The 17342-nt window shown below is 42.6% G+C and overlaps 2 pseudogenes; one reads left to right on the top strand and one right to left on the bottom strand.

Annotated features, from left to right (window-relative positions):
* Positions 1-7974: 7974 nt before the first annotated feature.
* On the top strand, positions 7975-8087 carry LOC112315083 (U6 spliceosomal RNA; annotated as a pseudogene).
* A 4099-nt stretch (positions 8088-12186) lies between these two features.
* On the bottom strand, positions 12187-14584 carry LOC128780095 (ubiquitin carboxyl-terminal hydrolase isozyme L3 pseudogene; annotated as a pseudogene).
* Positions 14585-17342: the final 2758 nt, after the last annotated feature.

The following is a 17342-nucleotide window of genomic DNA, read 5'->3' as shown; positions in this document are numbered from 1 at the left end:
ATGAGTCAAGGGTGCGTGCTCCTTAGGTCACTGGTAACTAGCAAGAGCACTTTAAATAGGGGCCAGGGATGAGAAGACTACTGCAAAGATTTAGAAATTTGCCTGGAAACAAGAGGAGAAATGAGATGTGATTTTGAGGGATAAAAGTCTACAGGAAAGTAATTTTTTTGTTTGTTTTTAAGTATAAAGACAATCTGAGTATGTTTATAAAAAGAAGGACTCAATGGAAAGGAGCATCCACGTCCATTGCTGTCTCTTTCCCTCTTCCTTCTTCAGAGACAGCAGGAGGATGTCAGGGGAGACTGTACTTAATTTATACCTCCTTCACTTCAACGGTTTGACTTCTTGTCATATCCTTTCCATCTGTATCTAAGGAACTAGTGTTTCTGCTATCATCAAAGTTGAACTTCTCAGCCTACATTCTCCATACCATTCTCTTCTGTCTCTAGGATCTGATTCCACCAAATTATCTTTTAGTTTAAATATTCTCCTCTCCACTGATTCTTTCTCTGTATAAATGTCTTCATGTATGTAGAGAAGAAGACGGAGAGCCTTGTTACCACTGGATGAGAGTGGAAGTGCAGGTTACCCACGTGGTTTCCCTGACACCAGCCTAGTGAGCCCACTTAGCCTTTGCTGATGGGAATAAAAGTGGGGCCATCATTTTTTCTGTGGTGTTGAGCTGGAGTAGAGTGGTTGTTTAAAAGTTTTCTGTCTTTCCCTGGGTAGGCAGCTCAGTTGGTTGGAGCATCGTCCCAATATACCAAGGTTGTGGGTTCAATCCCTGGTCAGGGCACATACAACAAGCAACCAATAAATGCATAAATAAGTGGAAAAACAAGTCAATCTCTCTCTCAAATCAATAAATAAAAATTTTAAAAATAAAAACGCTTTCTGTCTTGCTAGGTTGCCCTTTTCTGAAGGATTTTCTTGTGGCTTTGGTTTTTTCTAGACTGCCTGGTTCTCCAGCACTGAGTCTAGTACATATGAGGTGGGAAAAAACCCAGGGAACTCACTGCTATGTCACCCCTTGGATTCCAAGGCCTAAAGACAGTTTTCTTTCATCCTTCACTCTTCTGATATCTGTTTTATACATAGTGTCCAGGGGGGTTAGTTGTACTTAGTGGGAGGAATAAGGGAAAGTGCTCTACTTCCCAGAAGCAGGAGTACCCATAGTCTCACTTGAGTTTTATGGCCATGAGTTCAGAAAAAGACGAGCTGGCAAGAACACATATCTTTCTTCAGCCACTTCCAATGACCAGAGTGCAAGTACTGGGAAGACAGAGGTTGAATTTAATCATGACTGTGATTTTTGTCAAGTGAGTATGCCAAAGCAAAGAGGGACAGGAGAGTTGAATGATCGTATTGATTGACCATGGACTTTATGTTGGGGAAGGAGGATGGAGAGGACATCAGTGAGTGAAGGACAGCAAACATATGACAATATCAATGGGTTGGAGGTACTAACAATATTGAAAGGTCGTTGGAGTCCATATACTAGAGAAAGGAAGCCGGAAAGAGCAGTGGCAGGGCAGAATGCATGAAGTTGAGTTTCAGGTAATAACAAGCTCTGAAGTATGACTGCAGGAGCATGTAACTGTGGTAGGGTGGAAGACAAGATCCCTGGAGGAGAGGATTAAGAGAACTGAGACACCAGGGAGTTAGAAGAACCATTTGTGTCTATATAGAAATTACCAAGAATCAAAGCAGAGGTAGTTTTAAAGAGCGATGGTGATCCAGGAACTAAAATCAAGGAGTAATAAAAGAAAATGACGTAGGGGCAGTAGACTATAACAATGAGGGAAAGAAAGTGGGAGTGATAAAATCTGATGGCAATGTTGACAGCCTTTTCCCTATCCCACTCGGGCTCCCAATTCCTGTTAGCTTTCTTGTTACTTTTGGAAAATGAGAGTCTTATAATTCAATAGGCCATTTGCTAAGTAATTCATCTTCATTTTTTCCAGGTTTTCATGGCAGGACCTTCGGCTTTACCCCTTACAGGGATTTTATCAGATCACCATTGCCAGTGAGCACCAAAACAATTGTTCTCCTAGGTAAGATTTCCGGCTTGCTTAGGCCATAGCCTGGGGGTTGCTCTACCCCCTGGTTTGTCATGACCCTCTGGGTCTGAGAGGGGAATCTAGGTCACCAAGGGAGGTTGAAGAGAGAATCAACCAGAGGACATTTCTCTAACATGTTTCCTTCTGGGACACAGAGCTCTGCCCCCAGGCTAACAATCCCAGTATTGATTCTCCACTGCTCAGGATTCACTCTGGAATCAGCGGAGGATGATGGCAGATACAAAGGAATAACTGGTACCCCTCTGTTTCCATCTGGGAACAAAAGCAGAAGCTGAAGAAGGCAGCCCTGGGAAAGAAGTAAGTGGAAAGAATAGTTACATTCCACTCCACCCTAAAGTTACATTTATCAAGAGCCTGCTATGTGTCTATGTGTCTGGCTCTACACTGAGTGTTTGTTAGTTTGTCAGCACCGTCATACTGCAGGATGGGGTTCTTTTTCTACCTTTACAGATGGGAAAATGCTCAGAAAACTAAATAACTGAATGATCGTCACATTTGCCAAGGGGCAGAGATAGGATTCAGACCACAGGCTACCTGAGGCAAAAGTTTATGTTGCATAGCAAGAAAGCACCTGGAAATCACAACACAGTAAAGCCCAGGGAATACAGCCTGATATGTGTCGAATCACGTTACAACCATCTTCTACACTACGGAGTTTCTCTAGTTGTCTGCGCATGTTGCAGTTTTATTGAAGAAAATATTGCTTAGTAGATAAGTGAAAAAGCTATGGGCTTATTGCTACTCTTATTTTCATCATTAAAATAAAAATAAATAGCTGAAGATCTGACATATACAACTATACTTATTCATACATCCAGGTTTTTCCTAGCCACTCTTTTCTGCATGGAAGAAGAACTACCCCCTCATAAATAAATAAATAAATACAGTTACAGTTATATTTTATGTCTATACCCCCCAGGAATGCAGGTATCTCCCAAACACAGATGTGAATTATGAGGATGTACAGAGAAATTGGCATACATAAGTAAACACATAAAAATTAGTAAGAAGGTAAAAGCTAAGGTATGGGTCTTTAAGGAGCGAGGAAAGTGGTGGAAGAGTAGGTGGAGAGCAGTTAGAAAAGGGAGGGAGGGTTTAAAGATCTCAGTGTGTAGCAGAACAAAGGATACTATAGCCGGTACACAGTGCCAGGTCTTCCAATGATAGCTTTATGATAATTCTCAGTATAATAAAGAGAGGGCCTTTGAGCATCTCTCTTCTGAGCAGGAGACTGGGTTGCCAAAGCCAAATTTGTTCTATTACTTCTGAGTTTTCAATTTCAGCCAACAGGAGAACATATGTATATTCTTCGACCAATATGGCAGATTCTGCACCCTTCCTGTTAAGCACATAAATATATCTCTTTTTCCTGGAGTTTCTGCCAGTATATGATGGGACTCTGCGATGCACTCAAAAGAATCAGAGGCAGGATGCTAGGTCTTCAAATGTTGCTCTCTAAGCTCGAGAGATTAAGTACACTCACACAGGACGCTCGGGGAGCATAGACACTGAAGCCATTCTGCCTGGGATGGAATCCCGGCTCTAGCACCGTTAACCTGTTCTTGAGCAAGATACGCTCTGTGTGGCCCAGTTTTCTCCTCTATAAAATGGGAACATATATATAATGCACCTGGAAGACTGCATGCTATATAGTAAGTACTATACACGGCCAAGCAAAAAAGAAAGGAGAATATCAATAGATGCGGAAAAAGCGTTCGATAAGATACAGCACCCATTTCTGATAAAAACACTCAGCAAAGTGGGAATAAAGGGAGCAGTCCTCAACATAATTAAGGCCATATATGAGAGACCTACAGCCAACATCACATTCAATGGACAAAAACTTAGAGCTTTCCCACTAAGATCAGGAACAAGACAAGGATGCCCTCTCTCACCACTCCTATTCAACATAGTATTGGAAGTCCTAGCCACAGCAATCAGACAAGAGAAAGCAATAAAAGGCATCCAAATTGGAAAGGAGGAAATGAAACTGTCACTGTTTGCAGACGACATGATAGTGTACATGGAAAACCCTATAGACTCCACTCAAAAACTACTCGACCTAATAAATGAATTTGGCAAAATAGCTGGATACAGAGTCAATACCCAGAAATCAAAGGCATTCCTGTACACCAACAACGAAACTGCAGAAACAGAAATCAGGAAAAAAATCCCATTCGATATAGCAACAAGAAAAATAAAGTACCTAGGAATAAACCTAACCAAGGAGGTAAAAGACCTGTACTCAGAAAACTACACAACACTGAAGAAAGAAATTAAGGAAGATACAAACAAATGGAAGCATGTACCATGTTCATGGATTGGAAGAATTAACATCATCAAAATGGCCATACTACCCAAAGCAATTTATAGATTCAATGCAATCCCTATTAGAGTACCCATGACATATTTCACAGATATAGAACAAACATTGCAGAAATTCATATGGAACCATAAACGACCTCGAATAGCAGCAGCAATTTTGAGAAAGAAGGACAAAGCAGGAGGTATCACAATACCTGATATCAAACTGTATTACAAGGCCACGGTAATCAAAACAGCCTGGTACTGGCATAAAAACAGGCACATAGACCAATGGAACAGAATAGAGAGCCCAGAAATAAACTCAAATCTATACGATCAATTAATATTTGACAAAGGAGGCAGGAGCATAAAATGGAGCAAAAACAGTCTCTTCAACAGATGGTGTTGGGAGATCTGGACAGCTACGTGCAAAAAAATGAAACTCGATCACCAACTTACGCCATACACAAAAATAAATTCAAGATGGATAAAAGACTTAAATATAAGCCGTAACACCATAAAAGTCCTTGAGGAAAACATTGGCAGGAAAATCTCAGACATTCCACGCAGCAACATCCTCACAGACACATCCCCTAAAGCAAGGGACATAAAGGAAAGAATAAACAAATGGGACCTCATCAAAATAAAAAGCTTCTGCATGGCTAAAGAAAACAGCACCAAATTACAAAGAGAACCAACAATATGGGAAAACATATTTGCCAATGATACCTCAGACAAGGGCCTGATCTCCAAAATATATAAAGAACTCACACGACTCCACTCCAGGAAGACAAACAACCCAATTAAAAAATGGGCAAAGGACTTGAACAGACACTTCTCCAAGGAAGACATACAGAAGGCCCAGAGACATATGAAAAGATGCTCAGCATCACTAGCCATCAGAGAGATGCAAATTAAAACCACAATGAGGTATCATCTCACACCAGTCAGAATGGCCAACATAAACAAATCCACAAACAAATGTTGGAGAGGATGCGGAGAAAAGGGAACCCTACTGCACTGTTGGTGGGAATGCAGACTGGTGAGGCCGCTGTGGAAAACAATATGGAATTTCCTCAGAAAACTAAAAATGGAACTGCCCTTTGACCCAGTAATTCTGCTGCTGGGATTATACCCTAAGAACACTGAAACACCAATCCAAAAGAATCTGTGCACCCCAATGTTCATAGCAGCACAATTTACAATAGCCAAGTACTGGAAGCAACCGAAGTGCCCATCAGCAAACGAGTGGATCTAAAAACTATGGTATATTTACACAATGGAATTCTACGCAGCAGAGAGAAAGAAGGAGCTTATACCCTTTGCAACAGCATGGATGAAACTGGAGAGCATTATGCTAAGTGAAATAAGCCAGGAAGTGAGGGACAAATACCATATGATCTCACCTTTAACTGGAACATAAGCACTAGAAGGAAAAAGCAAACAAAATATAACCAGAGACATTGAAGTTAAGAACAATGTAACAATAGCAAGGGCGGGGGTGGGGGGGTGGGGGCGGGGACAGTGGGAAGAGGGGATTACAGCAACTACTATAAAGGACACATGAACAAATCCAAGGGGGAGGGTGGAGAGGGGGGAGGGAAGTGGGTTCACCTGGGGTGGGGTGAAGGGATGGGGAGAAAAGGCATACAACTGTAATTAAATAACAATAAAAAAAAAAAAAGAAAGGAGAGAGAGGGAGGGAGGGAGGGAGGAGAAAGGGAGGGAGGGAGAGAGAGGGAGAGAGAGAGAGAAGGAGGGGAGAAAAGAAAGAAAGAGAGAGAGAAAGAAAGAAAGAGAGAGAGAGAGAGAGAGAGAGAGAGAGAGAGAGAGAGAAGAAAGAAAGAAAGAAAGAAAGAAAGAAAGAAAGAAAGAAAGAAAGAAAGTTACAAATGAGTAATTTCAACTAAATGAGTGGCTATAGAGCAGAGTGAGGTGGAATTAACCAAATAAGTCTTCAAAGAAGACGTGACTACAAAACAGACTGTAAAAGGAACATTCAGGACCATCGATATGAACATGGCCTATGAAAAGACCTTGCTCAGGGGTTGTTCGGACAGAGTCCCCTAAGCGTCCCACCTGCTCTCTTTGACTTTGAACTCCGTAAATTCCCTTATTTAGAAGAACTTCTACTTTAACTTAGTCTAATGTAATTGTTCCAGTTATTCCACCCATCCCAAATCCTCTTCCAAGATTAACACCTTCTCTCCTTATGTTTTCCTTTTGATTGTAAAGTGAAGAAAAATAAGAAGGCTTCCAGGCAGAAAATGGTGAGAAAAGTGAAACTTCCAGGACATTATCAGGAAAACCAAACAGTAGGCTGACCCTGATGGTGGGCAAGGCTGTGAGAACTTGGGCAAGAGAGCAAGCAATGTGGAGATGCTCACAGAGACACCTGGAAAAGTAACCCCAGAGTCAAGTTTTTGGTGAAAGCACCATCTCTGCTGTCTTCATAAACCACACAGGGGAGAATGAACGGGTAAAGCTTTGGTAGAGCTCTGCCAGGGTGTGACATCAGAAGACACACCAGAGTAAAGCTAACCATGTTAAGGAATGTGGGAAAAGTTTCAGCCAGAGCAGAGCTGGGAGTCCACACTCAGGAGAGGCCCTGAAGGTGCAATGAGTGCAAAACTAGCTTTACCTCTGGCTCACACCTCGCCGTGCCGCACACCCAGTCATATTGCCTCGATGGCGAGAAAACTTTACGTGTACCCGTCAGAGGGTGAATCAGAGAATCTAGATTGAAACAAAACTGCAAAATGTAGTCAGTGGCAAAAGCTTCAGACAGAGCTCAGCAGCCCCATCACTGGGTGGCCAAACTGAAGGAAAAACCCCTGTCTTTGCGGTGAGTATGGGAAAGGCTTCAGATAAAGCTCAAAGAGAATCCGCTAGGGAGAGACCCTGCAGAGCAATGGATGTGAGAAGGTTTCCTGCCTCGGCATCAGTTTTGTGATACACAGGAGAGCAGCCTCACAAACCCTGCATGTGGGAAAGTTCAGGTCGTGGCACCTGCCTAATTTTACATTATAGAATCTATCTGGGTGAGAAAACCTAGCAGTGTCGTGTTACTGTTAGAGATTCGGTGGCAGCTCTCATCTTTTAAGATACCGACAACCTCAGGAACAGTTTGACAGAGGAAAGTTCTGTAACATTATATTCCCTTGGTCATAAGCAACTACATAAGGCAAAGGAGAGAATCCACTACTCCAAGGGGGACTTGGCTCATGAATAAAATACCACAGGAGCAAAACTATCTATTTTGCCCTTTACCCCCAGGATTAACTGCATGGTGTTGAAGAGACAGCCCAGGCATTCTCATATGAGTGTGTAACGAAAAGAATACCGTGCAGGGATTGGGGGTGTTGAGACCAAGACAAGATTTCTTTGATATGAAGGGAAACAATCCTTGGAAATTGTGATAGGGTTATCTCAGCCATGAACTCTGATTTTTAGGGTAAATTGTGAGAATTTCTTTCTTCTCCATTTTTGGCTTGATTTGCTGCTTTTGGTTAAAGCATGTTGGATCCTTCAGGTAAATATTGTTCAGGTTAACAACCACTCTGAAGCTTTTAAGAAATACAAATATTTTGTACTTGCTTTGGCAGCACAAATACTAAAATTGAAATGATACAAAAAGATGTATTATTAGCATGGCCCCTGCACAAGGGTGACACAGAAATCCATGAAGCATTCCATATTTTAAAAAAACAACTCACAGACACAGACAACAGCACAGTCATTACCAGAGGGAAAGGGGGTGGGAGGAGGTAGAAGAGGGTATGGGGGGTACACGGTGACGGAAGGAGACTTTACTAAGGACAGTGAGCACACAGTACAATATACAGATGATGTGTTATACAGAATTATACACCTGAAACTATGTACTTTTATTAACAAATGTCATCCCACCAAGTTCAATAAAAAAGTAAATTAAAAGAAATACAAATATTTTGTGCAATATTATCAAAAGATTAGTATGTATAGAATATATAGCAGCAAAGCAAAAATAGATAAACTCTAATTTTCTCCTGTTTTTCTTTACTCTCTGGGCTGCCAAGGTACATTTTTAAAAGATTTTATTTATTTATGTTTAGAGAGAGGGAAGGGGAGGGAGAGAAACATTCACCAGTTGCCTCTGGCATACTCCCAATGGGGGAACCAGGCCCACAACCCAGGCATGTGCCCCGACCTGAGCCACATCAGCCAAGGGCTGCCAAGTTACATTTTTTGGCTGCTTTCTCACTCACAATGCAGTATCCATAAACTGGCATTTCCCCCAGTCTCTAACCGCCATCTGAGAAGCATCTGAAGAGTACACCATCTCATGCCAGGAACTTCGGTGTTTTCTTACTTTAGGTATTATTGGGCCTCCATCCCAACCTGCCCTGGCACTTAAGAGGCACTTTATTGGCACTTTATTAACACTTTATTATCAGTCCCCATTTATGCCCTGAACCTTTTGCAGAGCCTTCTCCATCAGTGTTGATGGAGACATCGGTCAGCCAGGTGGCTTGCAACAAACTCTGCAACTTGCAAAAGCAGAACTGAAGCAAAAACTAGAGAGTTAAATTGGCAGAGTAGGGTGGAGATGGACATGGGTAGAATAGAGCCTCCTGTGACCTCAGAGTGGCTCTCTCCCTTTGGTCGCATCTCTCTCCATGGCAGAGAGTCAGGCAGCTCCAATTATGTTTCTCAAGTACACACACAGAAACAAAACCCACCGCCACTGTTACTGGGCTTCCAGCTACTATAATTTGCCCCCACACCACTGTGACGGTGAGAGGAATCTTCTCTGCAAAAAACTTAGGCGGTCTAGATCTGGCCCAATTCCCTCCTTAGCTCTGCTGAGTTTCTAGCAGTAGTCATTCAGGAAATAAAGGTACAGGGTCAAATTTGGACCCTTCTTTGACAGATAATGATTAGGAAATTGTTACCTTACTCGGGGAATGGCCAGGGAAGAAGGGGCAGAGGGATCTTTGGGAGATTTTATATGGAAAGCAGAAGTGCACACTAACATCCCATGGCATCCCAAGTCATGTCTGTCCTTCAAGGCCACCTTCTTCATAATGCCTTCTGTAACTAGCTCTGCCTCACAGAGTTGCTGGTAGACAGGCACAAGGCATGAAAGGCCATTGGGTCCATTTTTCATCCAATACAAGGCCATTCTTGCAAGACCCTTGACAAATGGTCATCAGCCCGCCACTTCAGGGTCGGGTAGCTCAGTACTCTGACCTCTCCACCTACACACATGGACTCCTCTGAACATTCCAACTTACAGTTCGTACCACATTTTTAAAGGCAACTTCCTTTTCAAGTTTTAAGAATACCTGTTCCAGACAGATAAAGAAGTGGTACATAGTTATAATGGAATATTGCTCCACCATAAAAAAAGGAATGAAATCTTATCATTTGCTACAACAGGGATAGACCTAGAGGGTATTATGCTAAGTGAAATAAGTCAGATAGAGAAAGCAAATACCATATGATTTTACTTATATGTGGAATATAAAGAACAAAATAAATGAACAAAGAAAACAGAAAAAAACTTACAGGTACAGAAAACGAACTGGGGGTTGCCAGATGGGAGGGGGTTGGACGGCTGAGTGAAAAAGATGAAGGGATTAAGAAGTACAAACTGGTAGTTACAAAATAGTCATGGGGATGTAAAGTGCAGCACAGGGAATACAGTCAATAATATTGTAATAACTATGTATGGTGCCCGGTGGGTACTAGTCTTATGAGGGGGGTCCCTTTTTAAACTATATAATTATCTAACCACTATGCTGTACACCTGAAACTAATATAAAATAATATTAAATGTCAATTGTAATTGAAAAATACAAAAGAATATGCTATTAGATAAATAAAAATACTTCTACTGAGTTAAGAAAAAAAGAATAACTCTTCCACTGAGTATCTACTACAGAAATGAAACATAAAATGTAGGTAGTGAACTTTACTTGAGGGTTTTGGCTGGGCAGAGGATTATTCAATGGAGTGTTTCACTTGCTATTTTGGCAAATATGTAAGACTGATAAAGTAATAACAGTCATTGTATCTAGACTACTTCTTAACACCCCAAATCTCCCCTACTTCCACACTCTGTCACCTTCCCATAGATGATCTCACCTTGTTTCATTCCTTGAGAAACATAATTATAAACTTGATCTTCCTACCACCAAATCTGCAGTCTTTGTGTCTCCATCCACGGGTTCCTGCTCCCCTCCTATGTAACGGAGATGGCGGTCCTTTTATGAAAGGTAAATGCCTGCACTTATGCCCCTAGTCCCATGCCCTCCTTTCTTCTCAAGGACTTCATTTCTACTGTTCTCTTTTCTGGCTTCTCATCTCACTCTCTCCTGGTTTGTTCCTATGAGCATACAAACCTGTCCTTACACCTCCCATCTTACAAACCTCCTCATTGTCCCTTCACATCCATCATTGTCCCTCTGCATCCTTTCGCCTGCCTCACCTCATTTTTCTCAGTGCTGTCAGTACAAGTGACGTGGACTATTCTTTGTTTCCTGGTCACTCTTCAGTCCACTCCAATCTAGATTCTCCTCCCACCACACAACCAAAACTGCTGTTGTCAGAATTACCACTGGCTTCCATGCAACCAAATACAGTGATGATTTTTTTCTATGCTCATTTTACCTGAGCTTTTAGTACCTTTTCAGATGACTGTTCTCTCCTCTTCAAAACCCTTTCATCTCTTAGCTGCAATCTATTGTTTTCTTCCCTTTCCTGGCTCCTCCTTCTCAGCCTAGCTGCTAAACATCAGAGTCTATAGACTCAGTCCCAGGTCCCCCTTTGTCATTTTATTCTCTCCATAGCTAACCTCACTGAGGAGTGAAACCTAAGTATCCTGCTTTTTTCTGCTCTCAGTGCTCCCATTTTTCAATCAGCAGTGATTTTCAAAAACATAAACAGGGTTGTGTGTCTCCCCTGCTTAAAACTCTTTAATAACTTCCCATTGCATTTGGAATAAAATCTAATTCTTTGCTACAAGACCCTGAATAATCAGCCCTCATCTACCTCTTCCATTTCACCACGTACCACTCTCCCTGTGTCGTTCATCATGCTGCGGCCTCTCCAATCTCCTTTCAGTTCCCTCAGCCCAGAACAGGGTGTTTCCCTTTGTCCACCTGACTGGCTCTGTGGAATCAGACAGAAATCACCCGAACGAGGAGGTTATTTATTCAGAACCTCCTGTAGCAAGGTAGTCAGCCACAATCACTTGTGTTTTGGCCGAGACTCAAATGCAGAGAAAAGAGTAGGGAAGGGGGAAGGTTTCAGGTATGCCCTGATTGGAGGCTGTTGGCCTGGGGAAATTTTAGCCAGACTCACTAGAAGTGAGGCATCCTATGTGACTGACTGATTAAGAGTACATATTTGAAAAAAAAAAAATAGAGTACATATTTGTCTTTCTCCAGTTGGAAGAGATGGCAAAGATTAGAGAAGCTGTCAGTTACTAATCCAGTCCTGGTTATTTGGGGAAATTTTGTTAAAGGGGTCGTTGTTTTGCTTCCTGGACTGGTTTCTAGAAACAGTCTAACTTCCTACAAGTTTGACCTGAGGATAGTAGGTTGGCTTCCTGCGACGGTTACTGTAGATAATGGGTTGGTTTCCTGGACTGGTGTTGCAGGTTGTAGGTCAGGTTCTTTTTTTTTTTTTTAAGTCAAATTTCAATTCACATAAAGTTAAATCAGTCAAGTAAGTGAAAATATCAAAATTTGGGGGTTAGTGTAGGGCTGCAGAAATTGAATTTTTGTTGCAAATAATGTGGTATTTGGTGTTTCCATTATTGATTACTGACAAACGATGCTGCAGAAAGAGTAATTGCATTGAATCTCAATTTATCAAGCTCATATTCCATAAACTTCTTGCAGACTTCTATGGCACCCTCTAACGTTTCATCGCTAGTTTCCCCATGGTTAATTGGAAATGGTTTCCGTGCATCTAATTCAGAGAGATGCCCATTTACGTGAACTAATGCAACAAAATGAAGACCCGCTTTTTCACCTCTACTTGGTGCCTCAGTCTGACCTTCGGGGGCACTGGTCTCATGAGTAACTCGAATAGCATCACACTTCTCCAGATATCAGGCTCTTTCTTCAGGGCTCATTGACACAGACTCGTCCAGGAGCTTGCTCAAGGTTGATCCAGATTCAAAGTGCATCTTGTGTTTCGTGTTGGCAAGAGCATGGATCAGTCCAATTGTTCCACAGGCATTTCTGACTGTTTGCTTCATGAGATATACTGATGATGTAACATCATGTCCCTGGGATTTTGTTTTTCCTCTTCTTCTGTTCGGCATACTTCACACTTTTCTGTGATGAGAAGTAACACTGCACACACTGGTCTTGGTGTCATGCTAAGGAGTTCAGGATCCATCCCATATACATCAAAAATTTGCCAATTTTGATGTAGACCCAATTGTTTGAGAAACTGGTTGTTGACCTTGGGAAAGGCCTCCAGCGACAGCCAGTGCTGACGCTCCACGGCAGCTCTACACAGCCACTGGTCAGATTCTACCTTTATGTATGTCTGGCCATTGTCTTTCCATTGTCTCTCAGCTCCATTCCTTCTGTAAGATGCAGGAGCTCCAAACTGGGAAGCTGTACTTGTGTTCGTGATATTCTGACAAAACCTCCCAGAGGACCGGGAGATGTGGATGTGCTGTGGTCATGCCGTTTATCACTCACATTACAGGGGATTGTGCCCCACCTCCAACCTTGATGCTACGTATAGGGTTAGGGGGGGCAGCGTGTGGTAAGTCTATACTGTAATAAACACAGGGGCCTTTGAGACACAGGGGCCTTGAGAGGGCTGTTTTCCTCATGCCTTATGGCTGCTGGCCAGGCAGCCACCTGTTCTCTGAAGTCATGGAGGGGCCATGTCCTGAGTTACCCCACACCTTCCTTCTGATATCAGTTTATTTATTTATTTACTTACTTATTTTAAAAAAATTTATTAATATGTTTATTGACTTAGAGAGAGGGAGGAAGGGAGAGAGAGAGAAACATTAATGTGAGAGAGAAACGTTAATTGGTTGCCTCCCATATGCACCCCGACTAGGGGTCAAACCCACAACCTATGTATGTGCTTCAGACAGGAATTGAAGCTGCAGCCTTTTGGTGCATGTGATGCCACTCAACCAAATGAGCCACCCAGCCAGGGCTCTGCTGACAGTTTCAATTGTACTTCTTTCCTTGTCCACCGATTTAAAGTACGTGCTTTTGCTATTAATTTCATTATTCCCTGTCCTTTCCCTTTGAGACATTTTCCCAAATTTATTATTATTTGTAATCTATGCTTTTAGTTAATATCACACATAGAAGGTCCTCAACAGATATTTGCTGAATGAAGTGATAAATGAATGGATATAGATCATGGTGTCTTTTTCCCATTCCTATCTGACTTTGAAAGGTCACAAAATTATAGCGTGAGAGGTGGAAGGGCCCTTAGAGGCTATTTAATCCAACCACCTCACCTATCACATGAGAAAGACAAGGCCCAAGAGAAAGTAATGACCTGCTTAGGGTCACAATTAATAACAGGAGAAGCAGAGCTAGAAACCAGCCCCTAGTTCACAGTCCCCCTTATCACATTCCTCCTTATCACAAAGCCTAATAATACAGATACTGGGGCTGGCTGAGTTTCTTCACTCTTCCTACTTAAGGGTTTCTACTTTTTCTGTTTTCGATCACCACTGTGGTGTTAGGATTAGTTGTTTAGTTCCAGCTCTGTTAACAATTTGTGTAATCTTGGACAAATTACTGAACTTTTCTATGCCTATTTTGTAATACCTGCTCAATCCTGCTTACAGGGAAATTGCATATTGAAAGTGCCATAGTGGATTCTAAAGCACTCTAGACTCATTAGAATCATTTAAATCACCAATACTCTTAAAACATAGCCCTGGCTGGTGTGGATCAGTGAATTGAGCACCGGAATGAGAAGCAAAAGGTCACCAGTTCAATTCCCAGTCAGGGAACATGTCTGGATTGCAGGCCAGGTCCCCAGTAGGGGGCACACGAGGGGAACCACACACTGATGTTTCTTCCCCCTCTTTCTCTTCCCTTCCCCTCTCTAAAAATAAGTAAAAAAATCTTTAAAAACATAACCAAAGGGACTGCCGACCAAGATGGAGGCATAGATGGAGGCAAAGGTAAGATACACTTTGCCTCCTCACAAAACCAAAAGTAGGATAACAACAAATTTTAAAACAAAAAATAATCAGAATTGCGAGAAAACTGTATGGAAGTCTAAAAACCAAGGAGTTGAAGAAGAAACGTTCATTCAGACTAGTAGGAGGGGTGGAGAAGGACACCCGGGACAGAGAAGACCTGCAGCAAGGCAGCAGCTGGTGAACCAGGGCAAGGAAGATGGTGACTGGTGCGTCAGGCATTCTCACATTTGCCTGTGGATGGAAGAACAACTGAGGAGCAAGACAGACTGCGCAACTCAGGATTCCAGCGTGGGAAAAGAAAGTCTCAAAACCTCTGGTAAAAACCTGTGAGGGTTGCAGCAGTGGGAGAAACTCCCCGCCCCACAGGAGAGTTCCCCGGAGAGATCAACAGAGTGTTGGAATGTACACAAACCCACCCACCCAGTAACCAGCACCAGAAAGGCTCAATTTGCTTGTGGGTAGCGGGGGAAGTGACTGAAAGCCAGCCGAGAGCCAAGGAAGTGTCATTGTTCCCTCTCCGACCCCTCCCCCACAGACAGGGCCACAACACAACCACATGGGTTGTCCCGCCCTGGAGAATACCTAAGGCTCTGCCACTTACAACGTGGCGGATAGACCCCACACTTCCCAGGAGGATCCCCCTTGGTCACTAAAATATTTCTCTGGCATTTCAGCTACTGCCTGTGGGAGCTGAGCCAGCCCTCTCACCTCTCCTCCACACTCCATACCTGTCACATTGATGTGAAGCTGTTTCTTCTGTCTATGGTTATAAGGCTTCTCTCCTGCTATAGTTTAGTTGTTTATTCAGGGTGAGTTCTGCACAGTCTAGTTATAATTCCAGATTGGTCCTAGGAAGAGGTTAGCGTAGCCTCCACTCACTCCTCCACTATCTTGGGTCTCCCCCAGATCTTCTTTCCCCTCACTGTAATGTGAAGCACTGTTAGGTTAGGATGTAGGAGACCTAAGGCTCCAGGCTCCCTTTCACAGTTACAGTCGAGTTATAATATCATTGTGGCTCCATTTTTCCTCTGTAAAATGGGACTACACTTTTTGCTTTCCTTGCAGAGATTTTGAAGATCATATGACAAAGCTTTGGAGCCCTATAGAAACACAGAATATAAATACTCAGAATAGAAATACATAAGGAAAAAGATACTCCACGTGCTACAGTGAAAGAACGCAGGCATCACAGCTGGGCACATCAGGGTTCCACTCCTGACTCCAATTCTCCCTTCCCTTCTGACATAGACAACTTACTATCCTACTGAGACTCAGATTGCTCAACTGTAAAACTGCAGTGCAGTCCTAAGTAGTTACTGTAAATATCTTGTAAGCCTTGTGTTATGGACTAAATTGTGCTCCCCACCCCAATTCACACAGTGAAGTCCTAACACCCTGTGTGATTGTATTTGGAGGTAGGGCCCTTAAGGAGGTAATTAAATATAAATGAGGCCATAGCCGTAGGGCCCTCAGTCATAGGATTGACATCCTTGGAAGAAGAGGGAGAGACACACCAGGCGTGCACATGCACAGGAGAGAGGCCGAGTGTGGATACAGGGAGAAGGCAGCTATCTGCAAGCCGAGGAGAGAGGCTCAATAGAAACCAAACCTGTGGATATCTTGATTTCTGATTTTCAGCCTCCAGAATGATGAGAAAATAAATTGTATTGTTTAAGCCGCTCAGTCTGTGGCATTTTGTTATGACAGCCAGAACAGACTAACACACCATGTAAGATACTTAGCACAAAAATAACCACATTGTCATGTATACTATATACATAACTTTTTTTCTCTTAGAAACAAGATTTTACTATTGTCCCAATGGTTTGTTAAGGTTATTTATCTAGACCTAGCGATAGGTTGGTGCTAATCCAGTCATATTCTCTCCTGGCTGTCCTCGTGATCAGTGGTGTTTGTGGTATCTCTAGCCAAGGCTACAACAAAGCAGGTGCCATAGTGCATGATTGGTCATGCTCATCATTTTGTCTCTGTGAGAGGTGTCAAGTGACACGTGTGTTATGAAAGGTAAAACTGTCATTGACATCAATTCCAAAACACACCAGTTCCTCTGTTTTGGTATTCACCCTTGAATTTCCCTAATTTTTTCACCTGCTCTATTTTCTGTCTCTCTGTAGGCTCGCCATTAGTTTACCACCCATGCAGCAAGCACACTTCTTATTTTTTCTTCTTATCTAATTCTGATTACAAGGAGTGTCTCTTAGTTCCACTACCTGTGACTTAGCAGGTTCAACTCTGTGTTCACCCTAAATTACATAGTTTCCTTTTTCTGGAATTCCTCCAAGTTCTGTTTTTTTCTCCTCAGATACAAACCACCTGAGCTGCCATTTATGGTGAAGTCATCCTACAGTACTGCACAAGGGGAGAAATGCTAGCGTCAAGTGTTGTCCCCAATGCCTTTCCCAATGGAGGCCGTCATTTAGGAGGTGAAGTCAAAGCACAGCCTGACCCGCGTGGCTCAATTGTTTGGGCAAAAGGTTGCTGGAGGTTGCTGGTTAAACTCCCAGTCAGAACACATGCTGGGGTTGCGGGTTCCATCCTCGGGCACTCAGGAGAGGCAGCCAATGATGTATCTCTCTCACATTGATGTTTTTCTAGCTCTTTCTCCCTCCCTTTCCCTCTCGCTAAAAATAAATAAACAAAAATAAATAAAACCCTTTTTTTAAAGACATAAAGCTGGGCTGGGAAGAGGGAGGAAACCTGGGAGAGGGGCTTCTTTCCACATCCTGCTGGGGCCAGATGCTGGG

The sequence above is a fragment of the Desmodus rotundus genome, chromosome 1 (assembly GCF_022682495.2).
Source record: "Desmodus rotundus isolate HL8 chromosome 1, HLdesRot8A.1, whole genome shotgun sequence".
Taxonomy (NCBI): domain Eukaryota; kingdom Metazoa; phylum Chordata; class Mammalia; order Chiroptera; family Phyllostomidae; genus Desmodus; species Desmodus rotundus.
Note: the sequence above shows the minus strand (reverse complement) of the source record. Positions and strands in the feature narration are given on the sequence as shown.